General features: G+C 41.1%; 22 non-coding genes across 22 annotated transcripts; all 22 read right to left on the bottom strand.

The window, feature by feature from the left end:
* Nucleotides 1–150: 150 nt before the first annotated feature.
* On the bottom strand, nt 151–223 carry TRNAR-ACG (transfer RNA arginine (anticodon ACG)). Its single transcript has one exon. It is a non-coding gene; the product is annotated as a tRNA-Arg (tRNA).
* A 478-nt stretch (nt 224–701) lies between these two features.
* TRNAH-AUG (transfer RNA histidin (anticodon AUG)) lies at nt 702–774 on the bottom strand. The gene has a single exon. It is a non-coding gene; the product is annotated as a tRNA-His (tRNA).
* Nucleotides 775–1,252: 478 nt separating this feature from the next.
* TRNAR-ACG (transfer RNA arginine (anticodon ACG)) lies at nt 1,253–1,325 on the bottom strand. The gene has a single exon. It is a non-coding gene; the product is annotated as a tRNA-Arg (tRNA).
* A 1,580-nt stretch (nt 1,326–2,905) lies between these two features.
* On the bottom strand, nt 2,906–2,978 carry TRNAR-ACG (transfer RNA arginine (anticodon ACG)). Its single transcript has one exon. It is a non-coding gene; the product is annotated as a tRNA-Arg (tRNA).
* A 478-nt stretch (nt 2,979–3,456) lies between these two features.
* On the bottom strand, nt 3,457–3,529 carry TRNAR-ACG (transfer RNA arginine (anticodon ACG)). The gene has a single exon. It is a non-coding gene; the product is annotated as a tRNA-Arg (tRNA).
* A 1,580-nt stretch (nt 3,530–5,109) lies between these two features.
* Nucleotides 5,110–5,182, bottom strand: TRNAR-ACG (transfer RNA arginine (anticodon ACG)). Its single transcript has one exon. It is a non-coding gene; the product is annotated as a tRNA-Arg (tRNA).
* A 2,422-nt stretch (nt 5,183–7,604) lies between these two features.
* TRNAH-AUG (transfer RNA histidin (anticodon AUG)) lies at nt 7,605–7,677 on the bottom strand. The gene has a single exon. It is a non-coding gene; the product is annotated as a tRNA-His (tRNA).
* A 468-nt stretch (nt 7,678–8,145) lies between these two features.
* On the bottom strand, nt 8,146–8,218 carry TRNAH-AUG (transfer RNA histidin (anticodon AUG)). Its single transcript has one exon. It is a non-coding gene; the product is annotated as a tRNA-His (tRNA).
* Nucleotides 8,219–8,696: 478 nt separating this feature from the next.
* On the bottom strand, nt 8,697–8,769 carry TRNAR-ACG (transfer RNA arginine (anticodon ACG)). The gene has a single exon. It is a non-coding gene; the product is annotated as a tRNA-Arg (tRNA).
* A 478-nt stretch (nt 8,770–9,247) lies between these two features.
* On the bottom strand, nt 9,248–9,320 carry TRNAR-ACG (transfer RNA arginine (anticodon ACG)). Its single transcript has one exon. It is a non-coding gene; the product is annotated as a tRNA-Arg (tRNA).
* A 478-nt stretch (nt 9,321–9,798) lies between these two features.
* TRNAR-ACG (transfer RNA arginine (anticodon ACG)) lies at nt 9,799–9,871 on the bottom strand. The gene has a single exon. It is a non-coding gene; the product is annotated as a tRNA-Arg (tRNA).
* Nucleotides 9,872–10,349: 478 nt separating this feature from the next.
* On the bottom strand, nt 10,350–10,422 carry TRNAR-ACG (transfer RNA arginine (anticodon ACG)). The gene has a single exon. It is a non-coding gene; the product is annotated as a tRNA-Arg (tRNA).
* A 478-nt stretch (nt 10,423–10,900) lies between these two features.
* On the bottom strand, nt 10,901–10,973 carry TRNAR-ACG (transfer RNA arginine (anticodon ACG)). Its single transcript has one exon. It is a non-coding gene; the product is annotated as a tRNA-Arg (tRNA).
* Nucleotides 10,974–11,525: 552 nt separating this feature from the next.
* On the bottom strand, nt 11,526–11,598 carry TRNAR-ACG (transfer RNA arginine (anticodon ACG)). Its single transcript has one exon. It is a non-coding gene; the product is annotated as a tRNA-Arg (tRNA).
* Nucleotides 11,599–12,076: 478 nt separating this feature from the next.
* TRNAR-ACG (transfer RNA arginine (anticodon ACG)) lies at nt 12,077–12,149 on the bottom strand. Its single transcript has one exon. It is a non-coding gene; the product is annotated as a tRNA-Arg (tRNA).
* A 478-nt stretch (nt 12,150–12,627) lies between these two features.
* TRNAR-ACG (transfer RNA arginine (anticodon ACG)) lies at nt 12,628–12,700 on the bottom strand. Its single transcript has one exon. It is a non-coding gene; the product is annotated as a tRNA-Arg (tRNA).
* A 478-nt stretch (nt 12,701–13,178) lies between these two features.
* TRNAR-ACG (transfer RNA arginine (anticodon ACG)) lies at nt 13,179–13,251 on the bottom strand. The gene has a single exon. It is a non-coding gene; the product is annotated as a tRNA-Arg (tRNA).
* Nucleotides 13,252–13,729: 478 nt separating this feature from the next.
* On the bottom strand, nt 13,730–13,802 carry TRNAR-ACG (transfer RNA arginine (anticodon ACG)). The gene has a single exon. It is a non-coding gene; the product is annotated as a tRNA-Arg (tRNA).
* Nucleotides 13,803–14,280: 478 nt separating this feature from the next.
* On the bottom strand, nt 14,281–14,353 carry TRNAR-ACG (transfer RNA arginine (anticodon ACG)). The gene has a single exon. It is a non-coding gene; the product is annotated as a tRNA-Arg (tRNA).
* Nucleotides 14,354–14,831: 478 nt separating this feature from the next.
* On the bottom strand, nt 14,832–14,904 carry TRNAR-ACG (transfer RNA arginine (anticodon ACG)). The gene has a single exon. It is a non-coding gene; the product is annotated as a tRNA-Arg (tRNA).
* Nucleotides 14,905–15,382: 478 nt separating this feature from the next.
* On the bottom strand, nt 15,383–15,455 carry TRNAR-ACG (transfer RNA arginine (anticodon ACG)). Its single transcript has one exon. It is a non-coding gene; the product is annotated as a tRNA-Arg (tRNA).
* A 478-nt stretch (nt 15,456–15,933) lies between these two features.
* On the bottom strand, nt 15,934–16,006 carry TRNAR-ACG (transfer RNA arginine (anticodon ACG)). Its single transcript has one exon. It is a non-coding gene; the product is annotated as a tRNA-Arg (tRNA).
* Nucleotides 16,007–16,251: the final 245 nt, after the last annotated feature.

Genomic DNA, 16,251 nt, shown 5'->3' with positions numbered 1-16,251 from the left:
TTCCTGAAAATCCATGAATATTCTTAAACCTTGGGTAAATATCATTAAAAATAAGTAAGCAAAGGGTTACTGCCGTGACCCGGATTCGGACCGGGGTTGCTGCGGTCACAACGCAGAGTACTAACCACTATACGATCACGGCAACATGTACGAGCCAGGTAGGAGTCGAACCTACAATCTTCTGATTCGTAGTCAGACGCGTTGTCCATTGCGCCACTGGCCCAGATGCAACGAGGATTGTTGCTTATGCATCACATTTCTGGATCACCTCAAAACTTACACAAGGATCCGATTGCCATAAGTTCCTTTCATGTATTGCAAAGCAAGTCGGAACCAGATAGAGCAGAAATATTTTCATGGAATCCGGAAATCATGTGAGGCAAATCAAATGGAAACCAGCTAATAACGAAATATTTTCATGTGATTGAGAACTCTTGTGAAGTTTTTACTTTTTTCCACAACACATTTTCGGAACAGGCTAAATCACATATTTCCGGATTTTTGCCATCTAGAACAAAGAGAACAAGCCGTAGATAAAATGTGTTGTGTATTTCCTGAAAATCCATGAATATTCTTAAACCTTGGGTAAATATCATTAAATATAAGTAAGCAAAGGGTTACTGCCGTGACCCGGATACGGATCGGGGTTGCTGCAGCCACAACGCAGAGTACTAACCACTATACGATCACGGCAACATGTACGAGCCAGGTAGGAGTTGAACCTACAATCTTCTGATTCATAGTCAGACGCGTTGTCCATTGCGCCACTGGCCCAGATGCAACGAGGATTGTTGCTTATGCATCACATTTCTGGATCACCTCAAAACTTACACAAGGATCCGATTGCCATAAGTTCCTTTCATGTATTGCAAAGCAAGTCGGAACCAGATAGAGGGGAAATATTTTCATGGAATCCGGAAATCATGTGAGACAAATCAAATGGAAACCAGCTAATAACGAAATATTTTCATGTGATTGAGAACTCTTGTAAAGTTTTTACTTTTTTCCACAACACATTTTCGGAACAGGCTAAATCACATATTTCCAGATTTTTGCCATCTAGAACAAAGAGAACAAGCCGTAGATAAAATGTGTTGTGTATTTCCTGAAAATCCATGAATATTCTTAAACCTTGGGTAAATATCATTAAAAATAAGTAAGCAAAGGGTTACTGCCGTGACCCGGATTCGGACCGGGGTTGCTGCGGCCACAACGCAGAGTACTAACCACTATACGATCACGGCAACATGTACGAGCCAGGTAGGAGTTGAACCTACAATCTTCTGATTCGTAGTCAGACGCGTTGTCCATTGCGCCACTGGCCCAGATGCAACGAGGATTGTTGCTTATGCATCACATTTCTGGATCACCTCAAAACTTACACAAGGATCCGATTGCCATAAGTTCCTTTCATGTATTGCAAAGCAAGTCGGAACCAGATAGAGGGGAAATATTTTCATGGAATCCGGAATTCATGTGAGGCAAATCAAATGGAAACCAGCTAATAACGAAATATTTTCATGTGATTGAGAACTCTTGTGAAGTTTTTACTTTTTTCCACAACACATTTTCGGAACAGGCTAAATCACATATTTCCAGATTTTTGCCATCTAGAACAAAGAGAACAAGCCGTAGATAAAATGTGTTGTGTATTTCCTGAAAATCCATGAATATTCTTAAACCTTGGGTAAATATCATTAAAAATAAGTAAGCAAAGGGTTACTGCCGTGACCCGGATTCGGACCGGGGTTGCTGCGGCCACAACGCAGAGTACTAACCACTATACGATCACGGCAACATGTACGAGCCAGGTAGGAGTCGAACCTACAATCTTCTGATTCGTAGTCAGACGCATTGTCCATTGCGCCACTGGCCCAGATGCAACGAGGATTGTTGCTTATGCATCACATTTCTGGATCACCTCAAAACTTACACAAGGATCCGATTGCCATAAGTTCCTTTCATGTATTGCAAAGCAAGTCGGAACCAGATAGAGGGGAAATATTTTCATGGAATCCGGAAATCATGTGAGGCAAATCAAATGGAAACCAGCTAATAACGAAATATTTTCATGTGATTGAGAACTCTTGTGAAGTTTTTACTTTTTTCCACAACACATTTTCGGAACAGGCTAAATCACATATTTCCGGATTTTTGCCATCTAGAACAAAGAGAACAAGCCGTAGATAAAATGTGTTGTGTATTTCCTGAAAATCCATGAATATTCTTAAACCTTGGGTAAATATCATTAAAAATAAGTAAGCAAAGGGTTACTGCCGTGACCCGGATTCGGACCGGGGTTGCTGCGGTCACAACGCAGAGTACTAACCACTATACGATCACGGCAACATGTACGAGCCAGGTAGGAGTCGAACCTACAATCTTCTGATTCGTAGTCAGACGCGTTGTCCATTGCACCACTGGCCCAGATGCAACGAGGATTGTTGCTTATGCATCACATTTCTGGATCACCTCAAAACTTACACAAGGATCCGATTGCCATAAGTTCCTTTCATGTATTGCAAAGCAAGTCGGAACCAGATAGAGGGGAAATATTTTCATGGAATCCGGAAATCATGTGAGGCAAATCAAATGGAAACCAGCTAATAACGAAATATTTTCATGTGATTGAGAACTCTTGTGAAGTTTTTACTTTTTTCCACAACACATTTTCGGAACAGGCTAAATCACATATTTCCGGATTTTTGCCATCTAGAACAAAGAGAACAAGCCGTAGATAAAATGTGTTGTGTATTTCCTGAAAATCCATGAATATTCTTAAACCTTGGGTAAATATCATTAAAAATAAGTAAGCAAAGGGTTACTGCCGTGACCCGGATTCGGACCGGGGTTGCTGCGGTCACAACGCAGAGTACTAACCACTATACGATCACGGCAACATGTACGAGCCAGGTAGGAGTCGAACCTACAATCTTCTGATTCGTAGTCAGACGCGTTGTCCATTGCGCCACTGGCCCAGATGCAACGAGGATTGTTGCTTATGCATCACATTTCTGGATCACCTCAAAACTTACACAAGGATCCGATTGCCATAAGTTCCTTTCATGTATTGCAAAGCAAGTCGGAACCAGATAGAGGGGAAATATTTTCATGGAATCCGGAATTCATGTGAGGCAAATCAAATGGAAACCAGCTAATAACGAAATATTTTCATGTGATTGAGAACTCTTGTGAAGTTTTTACTTTTTTCCACAACACATTTTCGGAACAGGCTAAATCACATATTTCCGGATTTTTGCCATCTAGAACAAAGAGAACAAGCCGTAGATAAAATGTGTTGTGTATTTCCTGAAAATCCATGAATATTCTTAAACCTTGGGTAAATATCATTAAAAATAAGTAAGCAAAGGGTTACTGCCGTGACCCGGATGCGGACCGGGGTTGCTGCGGCCACAACGCAGAGTACTAACCACTATACGATCACGGCAACATGTACGAGCCAGGTAGGAGTCGAACCTACAATCTTCTGATTCGTAGTCAGACGCGTTGTCCATTGCGCCACTGGCCCAGATGCAACGAGGATTGTTGCTTATGCATCACATTTCTGGATCACCTCAAAACTTACACAAGGATCCGATTGCCATAAGTTCCTTTCATGTATTGCAAAGCAAGTCGGAACCAGATAGAGGGGAAATATTTTCATGGAATCCGGAAATCATGTGAGGCAAATCAAATGGAAACCAGCTAATAACGAAATATTTTCATGTGATTGAGAACTCTTGTGAAGTTTTTACTTTTTTCCACAACACATTTTCGGAACAGGCTAAATCACATATTTCCGGATTTTTGCCATCTAGAACAAAGAGAACAAGCCGTAGATAAAATGTGTTGTGTATTTCCTGAAAATCCATGAATATTCTTAAACCTTGGGTAAATATCATTAAAAATAAGTAAGCAAAGGGTTACTGCCGTGACCCGGATTCGGACCGGGGTTGCTGCGGCCACAACGCAGAGTACTAACCACTATACGATCACGGCAACATGTACGAGCCAGGTAGGAGTCGAACCTACAATCTTCTGATTCGTAGTGAGACGCGTTGTCCATTGCGCCACTGGCCCAGATGCAACGAGGATTGTTGCTTATGCATCACATTTCTGGATCACCTCAAAACTTACACAAGGATCCGATTGCCATAAGTTCCTTTCATGTATTGCAAAGCAAGTCGGAACCAGATAGAGGGGAAATATTTTCATGGAATCCGGAATTCATGTGAGGCAAATCAAATGGAAACCAGCTAATAACGAAATATTTTCATGTGATTGAGAACTCTTGTGAAGTTTTTACTTTTTTCCACAACACATTTTCGGAACAGGCTAAATCACATATTTCCGGATTTTTGCCATCTAGAACAAAGAGAACAAGCCGTAGATAAAATGTGTTGTGTATTTCCTGAAAATCCATGAATATTCTTAAACCTTGGGTAAATATCATTAAAAATAAGTAAGCAAAGGGTTACTGCCGTGACCCGGATGCGGACCGGGGTTGCTGCGGCCACAACGCAGAGTACTAACCACTATACGATCACGGCAACATGTACGAGCCAGGTAGGAGTCGAACCTACAATCTTCTGATTCGTAGTGAGACGCGTTGTCCATTGCGCCACTGGCCCAGATGCAACGAGGATTGTTGCTTATGCATCACATTTCTGGATCACCTCAAAACTTACACAAGGATCCGATTGCCATAAGTTCCTTTCATGTATTGCAAAGCAAGTCGGAACCAGATAGAGGGGAAATATTTTCATGGAATCCGGAAATCATGTGAGGCAAATCAAATGGAAACCAGCTAATAACGAAATATTTTCATGTGATTGAGAACTCTTGTGAAGTTTTTACTTTTTTCCACAACACATTTTCGGAACAGGCTAAATCACATATTTCCGGATTTTTGCCATCTAGAACAAAGAGAACAAGCCGTAGATAAAATGTGTTGTGTATTTCCTGAAAATCCATGAATATTCTTAAACCTTGGGTAAATATCATTAAAAATAAGTAAGCAAAGGGTTACTGCCGTGACCCGGATTCGGACCGGGGTTGCTGCGGCCACAACGCAGAGTACTAACCACTATACGATCACGGCAACATGTACGAGCCAGGTAGGAGTCGAACCTACAATCTTCTGATTCGTAGTCAGACGCGTTGTCCATTGCGCCACTGGCCCAGATGCAACGAGGATTGTTGCTTATGCATCACATTTCTGGATCACCTCAAAACTTACACAAGGATCCGATTGCCATAAGTTCCTTTCATGTATTGCAAAGCAAGTCGGAACCAGATAGAGGGGAAATATTTTCATGGAATCCGGAAATCATGTGAGGCAAATCAAATGGAAACCAGCTAATAACGAAATATTTTCATGTGATTGAGAACTCTTGTGAAGTTTTTACTTTTTTCCACAACACATTTTCGGAACAGGCTAAATCACATATTTCCAGATTTTTGCCATCTAGAACAAAGAGAACAAGCCGTAGATAAAATGTGTTGTGTATTTCCTGAAAATCCATGAATATTCTTAAACCTTGGGTAAATATCATTAAAAATAAGTAAGCAAAGGGTTACTGCCGTGACCCGGATTCGGACCGGGGTTGCTGCGGCCACAACGCAGAGTACAATCCGGAAATCATGTGAGGCAAATCAAATGGAAACCAGCTAATAACAAAATATTTTCATGTGATTGAGAACTCTTGTGGAGTTTTTACTTTTTTCCACAACACATTTTCGGAACAGGCTAAATCACATATTTCCTGATTTTTGCCATCTATAACAAAGAGAACAAGCTGTAGATAAAATGTGTTGTGTATTTCCTGAAAATCCATGAATATTCTTAAACCTTGGGTAAATATCATTAAAAATAAGTAAGCAAAGGGTTACTGCCGTGACCCGGATTCGGACCGGGGTTGCTGCGGCCACAACGCAGAGTACTAACCACTATACGATCACGGCAACATGTACGAGCCAGGTAGGAGTCGAACCTACAATCTTCTGATTCGTAGTCAGACGCGTTGTCCATTGCACCACTGGCCCAGATGCAACGAGGATTGTTGCTTATGCATCACATTTCTGGATCACCTCAAAACTTACACAAGGATCCGATTGCCATAAGTTCCTTTCATGTATTGCAAAGCAAGTCGGAACCAGATAGAGGGGAAATATTTTCATGGAATCCGGAAATCATGTGAGGCAAATCAAATGGAAACCAGCTAATAACGAAATATTTTCATGTGATTGAGAACTCTTGTGAAGTTTTTACTTTTTTCCACAACACATTTTCGGAACAGGCTAAATCACATATTTCCAGATTTTTGCCATCTAGAACAAAGAGAACAAGCCGTAGATAAAATGTGTTGTGTATTTCCTGAAAATCCATGAATATTCTTAAACCTTGGGTAAATATCATTAAATATAAGTAAGCAAAGGGTTACTGCCGTGACACGGATTCGGATCGGGGTTGCTGCAGCCACAACGCAGAGTACTAACCACTATACGATCACGGCAACAGTTAGGAGTCGAACCTACAATCTTCTGATTCGTAGTCAGACGTGTTGTCCATTGCGCTACTGGCCCAGATGCAACGAGTATTGTTGCTTATGCATCACATTTCTGGATCACCTCAAAACTTACACAAGGATCCGATTGCCATAAGTTCCTTTCATGTATTGCAAATCAAGTCGGAACCAGATAGAGGGGAAATATTTTCATGGAATCCGGAAATCATGTGAGGCAAATCAAATGGAAACCAGCTAATAACGAAATATTTTCATGTGATTGAGAACTCTTGTGGAGTTTTTACTTTTTTCCACAACACATTTTCGGAACAGGCTAAATCACATATTTCCAGATTTTTGCCATCTAGAACAAAGAGAACAAGCCGTAGATAAAATGTGTTGTGTATTTCCTGAAAATCCATGAATATTCTTAAACCTTGGGTAAATATCATTAAATATAAGTAAGCAAAGGGTTACTGCCGTGACCCAGATTCGGATCGGGGTTGCTGCAGCCACAACGCAGAGTACTAACCACTATACGATCACGGCAACATGTACGAGGCAGTTAGGAGTCGAACCTACAATCTTCTGATTCATAGTCAGACGCGTTGTCCATTGCGCTACTGGCCCAGATGCAACGAGTATTGTTGCTTATGCATCACATTTCTGGATCACCTCAAAACTTACACAAGGATCCGATTGCCATAAGTTCCTTTCATGTATTGCAAAGCAAGTCGGAACCAGATAGAGGGGAAATATTTTCATGGAATCCGGAAATCATGTGAGGCAAATCAAATGGAAACCAGCTAATAACTAAATATTTTCATGTGATTGAGAACTCTTGTGAAGTTTTTACTTTTTTCCACAACACATTTTCGGAACAGGCTAAATCACATATTTCCAGATTTTTGCCATCTAGAACAAAGAGAACAAGCCGTAGATAAAATGTGTTGTGTATTTCCTGAAAATCCATGAATATTCTTAAACCTTGGGTAAATATCATTAAAAATAAGTAAGCAACCGTGACCCGGATTCGGACCGGGGTTGCTGCGGCCACAACGCAGAGTACTAACCACTATACGATCACGGCAACATGTACGAGCCAGGTAGGAGTCGAACCTACAATCTTCTGATTCATAGTCAGACGCGTTGTCCATTGCGCTACTGGCCCAGATGCAATGAGGTTTGTTGCTTATGCATCACATTTCTGGATCACCTCAAAACTTACACAAGGATCCGATTGCCATAAGTTCCTTTCATGTATTGCAAAGCAAGTCGGAACCAGATAGAGGGGAAATATTTTCATGGAATCCGGAAATCATGTGAGGCAAATCAAATGGAAACCAGCTAATAACTAAATATTTTCATGTGATTGAGAACTCTTGTGAAGTTTTTACTTTTTTCCACAACACATTTTCGGAACAGGCTAAATCACATATTTCCAGATTTTTGCCATCTAGAACAAAGAGAACAAGCCGTAGATAAAATGTGTTGTGTATTTCCTGAAAATCCATGAATATTCTTAAACCTTGGGTAAATATCATTAAAAATAAGTAAGCAACCGTGACCCGGATTCGGACCGGGGTTGCTGCGGCCACAACGCAGAGTACTAACCACTATACGATCACGGCAACATGTACGAGCCAGGTAGGAGTCGAACCTACAATCTTCTGATTCATAGTCAGACGCGTTGTCCATTGCGCTACTGGCCCAGATGCAATGAGGTTTGTTGCTTATGCATCACATTTCTGGATCACCTCAAAACTTACACAAGGATCCGATTGCCATAAGTTCCTTTCATGTATTGCAAAGCAAGTCGGAACCAGATAGAGGGGAAATATTTTCATGGAATCCGGAAATCATGTGAGGCAAATCAAATGGAAACCAGCTAATAACGAAATATTTTCATGTGATTGAGAACTCTTGTGAAGTTTTTACTTTTTTCCACAACACATTTTCGGAACAGGCTAAATCACATATTTCCAGATTTTTGCCATCTAGAACAAAGAGAACAAGCCGTAGATAAAATGTGTTGTGTATTTCCTGAAAATCCATGAATATTCTTAAACCTTGGGTAAATATCATTAAAAATAAGTAAGCAAAGGGTTACTGCCGTGACCCGGATTCGGACCGGGGTTGCTGCGGCCACAACGCAGAGTACTAACCACTATACGATCACGGCAACATGTACGAGCCAGGTAGGAGTCGAACCTACAATCTTCTGATTCGTAGTCAGACGCGTTGTCCATTGCGCCACTGGCCCAGATGCAACGAGGATTGTTGCTTATGCATCACATTTCTGGATCACCTCAAAACTTACACAAGGATCCGATTGCCATAAGTTCCTTTCATGTATTGCAAAGCAAGTCGGAACCAGATAGAGGGGAAATATTTTCATGGAATCCGGAAATCATGTGAGACAAATCAAATGGAAACCAGCTAATAACGAAATATTTTCATGTGATTGAGAACTCTTGTGAAGTTTTTACTTTTTTCCACAACACATTTTCGGAACAGGCTAAATCACATATTTCCAGATTTTTGCCATCTAGAACAAAGAGAACAAGCCGTAGATAAAATGTGTTGTGTATTTCCTGAAAATCCATGAATATTCTTAAACCTTGGGTAAATATCATTAAAAATAAGTAAGCAAAGGGTTACTGCCGTGCCCCGGATTCGGACCGGGGTTGCTGCGGCCACAACGCAGAGTACTAACCACTATACGATCACGGCAACATGTACGAACCAGGTAGGAGTCGAACCTACAATCTTCTGATTCGTAGTCAGACGCGTTGTCCATTGCGCCACTGGCCCAGATGCAACGAGGATTGTTGCTTATGCATCACATTTCTGGATCACCTCAAAACTTACACGAGGATCCGATTGCCATAAGTTCCTTTCATGTATTGCAAAGCAAGTCGGAACCAGATAGAGGGGAAATATTTTCATGGAATCCGGAAATCATGTGAGACAAATCAAATGGAAACCAGCTAATAACGAAATATTTTCATGTGATTGAGAACTCTTGTGAAGTTTTTACTTTTTTCCACAACACATTTTCGGAACAGGCTAAATCACATATTTCCAGATTTTTGCCATCTAGAACAAAGAGAACAAGCCGTAGATAAAATGTGTTGTGTATTTCCTGAAAATCCATGAATATTCTTAAACCTTGGGTAAATATCATTAAAAATAAGTAAGCAAAGGGTTACTGCCGTGCCCCGGATTCGGACCGGGGTTGCTGCGGCCACAACGCAGAGTACTAACCACTATACGATCACGGCAACATGTACGAGCCAGGTAGGAGTCGAACCTACAATCTTCTGATTCGTAGTCAGACGCGTTGTCCATTGCGCTACTGGCCCAGAAGCAACGAGTATTGTTGCTTATGCATCACATTTCTGGATCACCTCAAAACTTACACAAGGATCCGATTGCCATAAGTTCCTTTCATGTATTGCAAAGCAAGTCGGAACCAGATAGAGGGGAAATATTTTCATGGAATCCGGAAATCATGTGAGACAAATCAAATGGAAACCAGCTAATAACGAAATATTTTCATGTGATTGAGAACTCTTGTGAAGTTTTTACTTTTTTCCACAACACATTTTCGGAACAGGCTAAATCACATATTTCCAGATTTTTGCCATCTAGAACAAAGAGAACAAGCCGTAGATAAAATGTGTTGTGTATTTCCTGAAAATCCATGAATATTCTTAAACCTTGGGTAAATATCATTAAAAATAAGTAAGCAAAGGGTTACTGCCGTGCCCCGGATTCGGACCGGGGTTGCTGCGGCCACAACGCAGAGTACTAACCACTATACGATCACGGCAACATGTACGAGCCAGGTAGGAGTCGAACCTACAATCTTCTGATTCGTAGTCAGACGCGTTGTCCATTGCGCTACTGGCCCAGAAGCAACGAGTATTGTTGCTTATGCATCACATTTCTGGATCACCTCAAAACTTACACAAGGATCCGATTGCCATAAGTTCCTTTCATGTATTGCAAAGCAAGTCGGAACCAGATAGAGGGGAAATATTTTCATGGAATCCGGAATTCATGTGAGGCAAATCAAATGGAAACCAGCTAATAACGAAATATTTTCATGTGATTGAGAACTCTTGTGAAGTTTTTACTTTTTTCCACAACACATTTTCGGAACAGGCTAAATCACATATTTCCGGATTTTTGCCATCTAGAACAAAGAGAACAAGCCGTAGATAAAATGTGTTGTGTATTTCCTGAAAATCCATGAATATTCTTAAACCTTGGGTAAATATCATTAAAAATAAGTAAGCAAAGGGTTACTGCCGTGACCCGGATTCGGACCGGGGTTGCTGCGGCCACAACGCAGAGTACTAACCACTATACGATCACGGCAACATGTACGAGCCAGGTAGGAGTCGAACCTACAATCTTCTGATTCGTAGTCAGACGCGTTGTCCATTGCGCCACTGGCCCAGATGCAATGAGGATTGTTGCTTATGCATCACATTTCTGGATCACCTCAAAACTTACACAAGGATCCGATTGCCATAAGTTCCTTTCATGTATGCTTATGCATCACATTTCTGGATCACCTCAAAACTTACACAAGGATCCGATTGCCATAAGTTCCTTTCATGTATTGCAAAGCAAGTCGGAACCAGATAGAGGGGAAATATTTTCATGGAATCCGGAAATCATGTGAGACAAATCAAATGGAAACCAGCTAATAACGAAATATTTTCATGTGATTGAGAACTCTTGTGAAGTTTTTACTTTTTTCCACAACACATTTTCGGAACAGGCTAAATCACATATTTCCAGATTTTTGCCATCTAGAACAAAGAGAACAAGCCGTAGATAAAATGTGTTGTGTATTTCCTGAAAATCCATGAATATTCTTAAACCTTGGGTAAATATCATTAAAAATAAGTAAGCAAAGGGTTACTGCCGTGACCCGGATTCGGACCGGGGTTGCTGCGGCCACAACGCAGAGTACTAACCACTATACGATCACGGCAACATGTACGAGCCAGGTAGGAGTCGAACCTACAATCTTCTGATTCGTAGTCAGACGCGTTGTCCATTGCGCCACTGGCCCAGATGCAACGAGGATTGTTGCTTATGCATCACATTTCTGGATCACCTCAAAACTTACACAAGGATCCGATTGCCATAAGTTCCTTTCATGTATTGCAAAGCAAGTCGGAACCAGATAGAGGGGAAATATTTTCATGGAATCCAGAAATCATGTGAGACAAATCAAATGGAAACCAGCTAATAACGAAATATTTTCATGTGATTGAGAACTCTTGTGAAGTTTTTACTTTTTTCCACAACACATTTTCGGAACAGGCTAAATCACATATTTCCAGATTTTTGCCATCTAGAACAAAGAGAACAAGCCGTAGATAAAATGTGTTGTGTATTTCCTGAAAATCCATGAATATTCTTAAACCTTGGGTAAATATCATTAAAAATAAGTAAGCAAAGAGTTACTGCCGTGACCCGGATTCGGACCGGGGTTGCTGCGGCCACAACGCAGAGTACTAACCACTATACGATCACAGCAACATGTACGAGCCAGGTAGGAGTCGAACCTACAATCTTCTGATTCGTAGTCAGACGCGTTGTCCATTGCGCCACTGGCCCAGATGCAATGAGGATTGTTGCTTATGCATCACATTTCTGGATCACCTCAAAACTTACACAAGGATCCGATTGCCATAAGTTCCTTTCATGTATTGCAAAGCAAGTCGGAACCAGATAGAGGGGAAATATTTTCATGGAATCCGGAAATCATGTGAGACAAATCAAATGGAAACCAGCTAATAACGAAATATTTTCATGTGATTGAGAACTCTTGTGAAGTTTTTACTTTTTTCCACAACACATTTTCGGAACAGGCTAAATCACATATTTCCAGATTTTTGCCATCTAGAACAAAGAGAACAAGCCGTAGATAAAATGTGTTGTGTATTTCCTGAAAATCCATGAATATTCTTAAACCTTGGGTAAATATCATTAAAAATAAGTAAGCAAAGGGTTACTGCCGTGACCAGGATTCGGACCGGGGTTGCTGCGGCCACAACGCAGAGTACTAACCACTATACGATCACGGCAACATGTACGAGCCAGGTAGGAGTCGAACCTACAATCTTCTGATTCGTAGTCAGACGCGTTGTCCATTGCGCCACTGGCCCAGATGCAACGAGGATTGTTGCTTATGCATCACATTTCTGGATCACCTCAAAACTTACACAAGGATCCGATTGCCATAAGTTCCTTTCATGTATTGCAAAGCAAGTCGGAACCAGATAGAGGGGAAATATTTTCATGGAATCCGGAAATCATGTGAGACAAATCAAATGGAAACCAGCTAATAACGAAATATTTTCATGTGATTGAGAACTCTTGTGAAGTTTTTACTTTTTTCCACAACACATTTTCGGAACAGGCTAAATCACATATTTCCAGATTTTTGCCATCTAGAACAAAGAGAACAAGCCGTAGATAAAATGTGTTGTGTATTTCCTGAAAATCCATGAATATTCTTAAACCTTGGGTAAATATCATTAAAAATAAGTAAGCAAAGGGTTACTGCCGTGACCCGGATTCGGACCGGGGTTGCTGCGGCCACAACGCAGAGTACTAACCACTATACGATCACGGCAACATGTACGAGCCAGGTAGGAGTCGAACCTACAATCTTCTGATTCGTAGTCAGACGCGTTGTCCATTGCGCCACTGGCCCAGATGCAACGAGGATTGTTGCTTATGCATCACATTTCTGGATCACCTCAAAACTTACACAAGGATCCGATTGCCATAAGTTCCTTTCATGTATTGCAAAGCAAGTCGGAACCAGATAGAGGGGAAATATTTTCATGGAATCCGGAATTCATGTGAGGCAAATCAAATGGAAACCAGCTAATAACGAAATATTTTCATGTGATTGAGAACTCTTGTGAAGTTTTTACTTTTTTCCACAACACATTTTCGGAACAGGCTAAATCACATATTTCCGGATTTTTGCCATCTAGAACAAAGAGAACAAGCCGTAGATAAAATGTGTTGTGTATTTCCTGAAAATCCATGAATATTCTTAAACCTTGGGTAAATATCATTAAAAATAAGTAAGCAGAGGGTTACTGCCGTGCCCCGGATTCGGACCGGGGTTGCTGCGGCCACAACGCAGAGTACTAACCACTATACGATCACGGCAACATGTACGAGCCAGGTAGGAGTCGAACCTACAATCTTCTGATTCGTAGTCAGACGCGTTGTCCATTGCGCCACTGGCCCAGATGCAACGAGGATTGTTGCTTATGCATCACATTTCTGGATCACCTCAAAACTTACACGAGGATCCGATTGCCATAAGTTCCTTTCATGTATTGCAAAGCAAGTCGGAACCAGATAGAGGGGAAATATTTTCATGGAATCCGGAAATCATGTGAGACAAATCAAATGGAAACCAGCTAATAACGAAATATTTTCATGTGATTGAGAACTCTTGTGAAGTTTTTACTTTTTTCCACAACACATTTTCGGAACAGGCTAAATCACATATTTCCAGATTTTTGCCATCTAGAACAAAGAGAACAAGCCGTAGATAAAATGTGTTGTGTATTTCCTGAAAATCCATGAATATTCTTAAACCTTGGGTAAATATCATTAAAAATAAGTAAGCAAAGGGTTACTGCCGTGCCCCGGATTCGGACCGGGGTTGCTGCGGCCACAACGCAGAGTACTAACCACTATACGATCACGGCAACATGTACGAGCCAGGTAGGAGTCGAACCTACAATCTTCTGATTCGTAGTCAGACGCGTTGTCCATTGCGCTACTGGCCCAGAAGCAACGAGTATTGTTGCTTATGCATCACATTTCTGGATCACCTCAAAACTTACACAAGGATCCGATTGCCATAAGTTCCTTTCATGTATTGCAAAGCAAGTCGGAACCAGATAGAGGGGAAATATTTTCATGGAATCCGGAAATCATGTGAGACAAATCAAATGGAAACCAGCTAATAACGAAATATTTTCATGTGATTGAGAACTCTTGTGAAGTTTTTACTTTTTTCCACAACACATTTTCGGAACAGGCTAAATCACATATTTCCAGATTTTTGCCATCTAGAACAAAGAGAACAAGCCGTAGATAAAATGTGTTGTGTATTTCCTGAAAATCCATGAATATTCTTAAACCTTGGGTAAATATCATTAAAAATAAGTAAGCAAAGGGTTACTGCCGTGCCCCGGATTCGGACCGGGGTTGCTGCGGCCACAACGCAGAGTACTAACCACTATACGATCACGGCAACATGTACGAGCCAGGTAGGAGTCGAACCTACAATCTTCTGATTCGTAGTCAGACGCGTTGTCCATTGCGCTACTGGCCCAGAAGCAACGAGTATTGTTGCTTATGCATCACATTTCTGGATCACCTCAAAACTTACACAAGGATCCGATTGCCATAAGTTCCTTTCATGTATTGCAAAGCAAGTCGGAACCAGATAGAGGGGAAATATTTTCATGGAATCCGGAATTCATGTGAGGCAAATCAAATGGAAACCAGCTAATAACGAAATATTTTCATGTGATTGAGAACTCTTGTGAAGTTTTTACTTTTTTCCACAACACATTTTCGGAACAGGCTAAATCACATATTTCCGGATTTTTGCCATCTAGAACAAAGAGAACAAGCCGTAGATAAAATGTGTTGTGTATTTCCTGAAAATCCATGAATATTCTTAAACCTTGGGTAAATATCATTAAAAATAAGTAAGCAAAGGGTTACTGCCGTGACCCGGATTCGGACCGGGGTTGCTGCGGCCACAACGCAGAGTACTAACCACTATACGATCACGGCAACATGTACGAGCCAGGTAGGAGTCGAACCTACAATCTTCTGATTCGTAGTCAGACGCGTTGTCCATTGCGCCACTGGCCCAGATGCAACGAGGATTGTTGCTTATGCATCACATTTCTGGATCACCTCAAAACTTACACGAGGATCCGATTGCCATAAGTTCCTTTCATGTATTGCAAAGCAAGTCGGAACCAGATAGAGGGGAAATATTTTCATGGAATCCGGAAATCATGTGAGACAAATCAAATGGAAACCAGCTAATAACGAAATATTTTCATGTGATTGAGAACTCTTGTGAAGTTTTTACTTTTTTCCACAACACATTTTCGGAACAGGCTAAATCACATATTTCCAGATTTTTGCCATCTAGAACAAAGAGAACAAGCCGTAGATAAAATGTGTTGTGTATTTCCTGAAAATCCATGAATATTCTTAAACCTTGGGTAAATATCATTAAAAATAAGGAAGCAAAGGGTTACTGCCGTGACCCGGATTCGGACCGGGGTTGCTGCGGCCACAACGCAGAGTACTAACCACTATACGATCACGGCAACATGTACGAGCCAGGTAGGAGTCGAACCTACAATCTTCTGATTCGTAGTCAGACGCGTTGTCCATTGCGCCACTGGCCCAGATGCAACGAGGATTGTTGCTTATGCATCACATTTCTGGATCACCTCAAAACTTACACAAGGATCCGATTGCCATAAGTTCCTTTCATGTATTGCAAAGCAAGTCGGAACCAGATAGAGGGGAAATATTTTCATGGAATCCGGAAATCATGTGAGGCAAATCAAATGTAAACCAGCTAATAACGAAATATTTTCATGTGATTGAGAACTCTTGTGAAGTTTTTACTTTTTTCCACAACACATTT

Source organism: Rhinoderma darwinii, chromosome 3, assembly GCF_050947455.1.
Source record: "Rhinoderma darwinii isolate aRhiDar2 chromosome 3, aRhiDar2.hap1, whole genome shotgun sequence".
Taxonomy (NCBI): domain Eukaryota; kingdom Metazoa; phylum Chordata; class Amphibia; order Anura; family Rhinodermatidae; genus Rhinoderma; species Rhinoderma darwinii.
This window is presented reverse-complemented; position numbering and strand designations above follow the sequence as displayed.